Source organism: Amphiprion ocellaris, chromosome 4 (assembly GCF_022539595.1).
Source record: "Amphiprion ocellaris isolate individual 3 ecotype Okinawa chromosome 4, ASM2253959v1, whole genome shotgun sequence".
Lineage (NCBI taxonomy): Eukaryota > Metazoa > Chordata > Actinopteri > Pomacentridae > Amphiprion > Amphiprion ocellaris.
Genome location: NC_072769.1, coordinates 39981170 through 39985388, shown reverse-complemented (window position 1 = coordinate 39985388; position 4219 = coordinate 39981170). Strand labels below are relative to the sequence as shown.

The following is a 4219-nucleotide window of genomic DNA, read 5'->3' as shown; positions in this document are numbered from 1 at the left end:
CTAGTTAATGATTTATTTCAAATTATTTGGAGATCTTTTTAAATCTCTGGCCAGACTCACCATAGACATCCAAAACTTTAGTTCTAAAGGCTGTAGAGAGTTGCTTTGATATGACTCCACACCCTTTAATAGCAAAGAAAACAACAGAGCCAAGATGTCAGAGGATTAAAGAAGACAGGTTCCACCTTTCCCTCCCTAAGGAGATTCTAATCATTTATACCTAAGCTGGAACCCCTCATTATAATTTGATGGTTTAGAAGTTGTGTGATAAATGTATGCTTACTTTTTCCATGTGCCAATTGTTTGCATATATTACTTGTATTAATAGGCACTGTTTCATCCATCCATCCATCCATTATCTATACACCACTTAATCTTATGTAGGGTTACGAGGGGCTGGAGTCTATGCCAGCTGACTTAGGTTGAAGGCAGGGGACACTTACCACAGACAGAGCACGGCACTGTTTCAAAGAGATTCCACTGTGTTCTTGTTTGGATATGTTGAAATCATCAGCTAGTTCCTCGGAATATGGTTCCTTTTTTAACAAGGCGAAAATCCTGCTTCTTTTGTACGCTGTTACTGACTGCTGCTCCCTATATTTTACCTTTGGCGTTTCCTCCTTTCTGTCATTTGGCTGCTAATGTTCCCTCTTCTTTTGGTCTTTGGCTGACACCTGTGCCCCAGCGGCCAGGTTCTATACAAATCAGTCACAATAATAAAAGTTGTCCCCAGAACAACTTTGACCGATCATGGCTTCAGACCCCTGGGAGTGTCCTGTGTTGTCTGGTACTACGATGTTGGAAGTGAATCTGTTGGATCCTTTGGGTTGTGGGGTGGCACCTTCATTGATCAAGCATATCCTTTGGATGCTTTTTTTGATTGGTATTTGGGCAGTTTGGAGACCAAAGTGATGCTTTTGGCTCTTTGTCATTATTGTAAAACAGTTTGGTAACAGTTTTGGAGGTGTGGCAGGACACGGTGTCCTACTGGGGTTGGACACTACCACTGTTGGGGATGTTTTTGCCATGTCGATATGATTTTTACATATGTGGTTATGGGTTGCTACAAGTAGATGAACCATTAGATGATTCTATTAATTCTTTAATGGTTTTTGTTGAACTGTGTGAAATATCCAGTGGTTGCCAGAAAAGAGTTTAAAAAGAGAGCTGCCATTTTTGTTTTACATCCACCCTATTCTCTTGTTTCTCTCATGCTGCCAGGGACCATAGTTGTAGTTTTGTAAATGTTGTTTTGGTCTAGTTTGGATTTTCTGGCAATTTATTTTCTATTTATGGTTGTTTTATTTGTTGTTTGACATTGGCCTTGCCTGAAGTCGATTTGTATCCTTATTATACATGCAACAAAATATTTCAAACTGATGCTCATATTCTTCATCGAGTACTCCAATTTCCACTAAAGAAAGCTGGGAACTTAACATACTTTGTAATCCTAAACCTATTAAGATAGAAACTCACACCCTAATGAAATCAGTAGGTTTAAAATGTTTATAGACTTCCCCCCTGGTTTCCACTCTTGGTTGGTTATGTGGGTCTACCTCCAGATGTTTGGTTTCCTCTTCCAAGTACAAAGAAATCTAGAGGGGAGGAATTCAAAGAGTAAGAAGAAAGCCATCTGACCACTGCTTGGTCAGTGGCAGATCTTCCGGGGGGCAGTGCGTGATCTGATTGGCCACCCCGTGTGCCCCTCCAAAATTTTCGTTGGAAATTTACTTTACTGAAACTCTGATTTCCGAGGCTCCTGAACGCAACTTCGTTGTCCGACTGTAACTGAATGCACCAATGACGTTAGTTTGATCTTTTGATTGTATTTTTTTTGAAGGAGCTTTCAAGACGTTTCCTGATGCCGGAGGAGAAGACGAGCAGCTTTGAACCTTTACGGTAAGAAGACTATGGCCGTTTCTCAGTACGTAACTGTCCGGAATTGCGTTCTGACGTACTCGTGAAACGTCATCATCAGCGTGCTTTAGGGCAGTCGGGTTGGACTTGATGTTTGAAATACTGACTGACAGTTCAGATTTAACTGTCTGTAGTTCCGTTTTGATGGATGTTAAACTTTCACTCAAAGCCGCCAGGAGCTGAGTCTTTAAAATAACTGCCATCTCGTTACAGAGTGAAAGTAGCAGTTCCTCCTGAAGGTCAGAGATTGCAGCATCTGAGGGCCTCTTCAAAAGAAGACGTAGTTGATGAAGGCATTCTGGAACAGGACCAGAAAGACCACGACCAAGCAGCCTTGAGATCTTAGGCAGCGTCTCCCTCAGGTGGGTGTCAACGGTGTTCACGGTCAGGTCTGTGGTAATCCCATCAAAAAACAAAACAGAAAAAAATCTAGATTATAAATCAACATGTAACGAAAGCACTCTGTATAGCGCCATAGTATAGGATGTAGTTCAGAAAATGTCATAGTATACTTTTCAAGAATAACATAGTATGGCCTGTAGTTCATAGTATAGCATGTCAGCAAAAAAAACCCCCATAGATTATTATGTGGTTCAAAAAGCGCAAAATGATAGGATGTTGCCTAAAATTGTCATGTATGATGTGTGGTTCAAAAAATGTTATTCAAGAAAACATCAGAGTATAATATGTTGTCTAAAAAATGCCATAGAATATTTCATTGCACAAGTAAAAGTATAGTAATTTTTAAAACTGTTTAAATTCTTATAACATGTTGCTAAAAAACAACAAAAAAAACTAAAAGAAAAAAAACGTCCTAGTAATATGTCAATTAAAAACGCCTATAGTATAGCATGTCGCTCAACAATTGTCATAGTTTAGCATGTCGCTCTAAAAACATCATAGAAAAGCCTTTAGTCCACAAAACGTTGTTTTGTCCCGGCTGTCTGAAGTAGGTGAGGAGCAGCAGAAAAACAGTCCAAACGCTGGTTTCCAGAGGGTTAGATGAGTATTTATTTGAAAGAGTAAGTTGACAACAACACATGTGAGGGGGTTAAAAGCAAATGGGTGTTAGTAAAATAAAAATAAGTAAACAGAACTAAAAGTGAACTTCATGTTGACATTGATGGGCATTCCAACCAGGAACAAAGTAAAAGATTATCAATAGGAAAAAAAACTCTTCCTGTTCCCCTCTTAAAACCCAAAAACACACCGCAGTAGCACCCTAAACTAAAACTACCAATGGGTTCCCTGTTTTCCTTTGTGAACAGTTCAAAGGTCCCTCTCTATCTCCCCACACATCCACCAACCACTGGAACACATCTCCAAAGTTCTGCCGGGCCAGCTCAGCTTCCCCTCAGAAGAAGTGCCGCCACCTGCCAGATGAAGGAGCCTTTTGAGAGGCAGCTGGCATCGTGATTGGACTGTACTTTGGTCTGTTCCAATCCAGCTTCAGCTCCAGAGACGACAGGCGGGACGAGACAACGGAGGCCGGATGGACGAAGGCATGCAGCTGAGTACAATCCAGAAAACAACAGAGGAGGAGTGCAGCAGCCCAGAGCCGGAACAAGCAGAGTAGCATCGTATGTCTCTTAGAAAACATCATAGTAGAGCCTTTGGTATGAAAAAACACCATCATATACATCGTACATTGTACAAATAACAAGGCAAAGGAAAGAGACATACATTGTAGAATTGTAGTAATTGTGGGCTGACTGATTTACTGATTATCAGTATTTTATTTTTTACTGATTTACGGTAATAAATACATTTAAAAATGACGCTACTTTGGCTCTGAACCTTTATCTACCTGTGGTCGCTCTGTCTTCTGGAGTGATTTAATTGGTTAAACGTCACGAATAAAACTCCTTTAACTTAACATCTGTAAACAAAACAAAAATGTATCAACAAAGTTTTCTGTTAGAGTTTGTGTTCTTCTAAGTTTAACTCCAAGATTTTAAATACTTTCATTTACTGCAAATGAATATCTACTCCAAATGTCTCACTAATAATCATTATCAGCCTTAAAAACCCACAAAACACCCCTCTATACTGGACCACACTTAGTACAGTCCGGTTCCCCCTTCTATAAATCTGCTTGGAATCTTCCACTTCCTGTTTGTCAAAGTGGCCTTCTACCTGGACAGGTTTTGTTGGAGCTCATGCAACAAACATTTTGGGTAAGTGCACTTTAATATGGATGGATGACACTGAATTAGAGTCTGTTTTAATGAGACTGAGTTAAGATGTGTAGCTCTGTCATTAAATAGGAAATTATTTCTCAGAATTCACAGAGGAAAGTCTG

General features: G+C 39.9%; 1 long non-coding RNA gene across 1 annotated transcript; it reads left to right on the top strand.

The window, feature by feature from the left end:
* Positions 1 to 1860: 1860 nt before the first annotated feature.
* LOC129348810 (uncharacterized) lies at positions 1861 to 3695 on the top strand. Its single transcript, XR_008601506.1, has 2 exons — positions 1861 to 2279; positions 3186 to 3695. It is a non-coding gene; the product is annotated as an uncharacterized LOC129348810 (long non-coding RNA).
* The last annotated feature ends 524 nt before the right edge of the window (positions 3696 to 4219 follow it).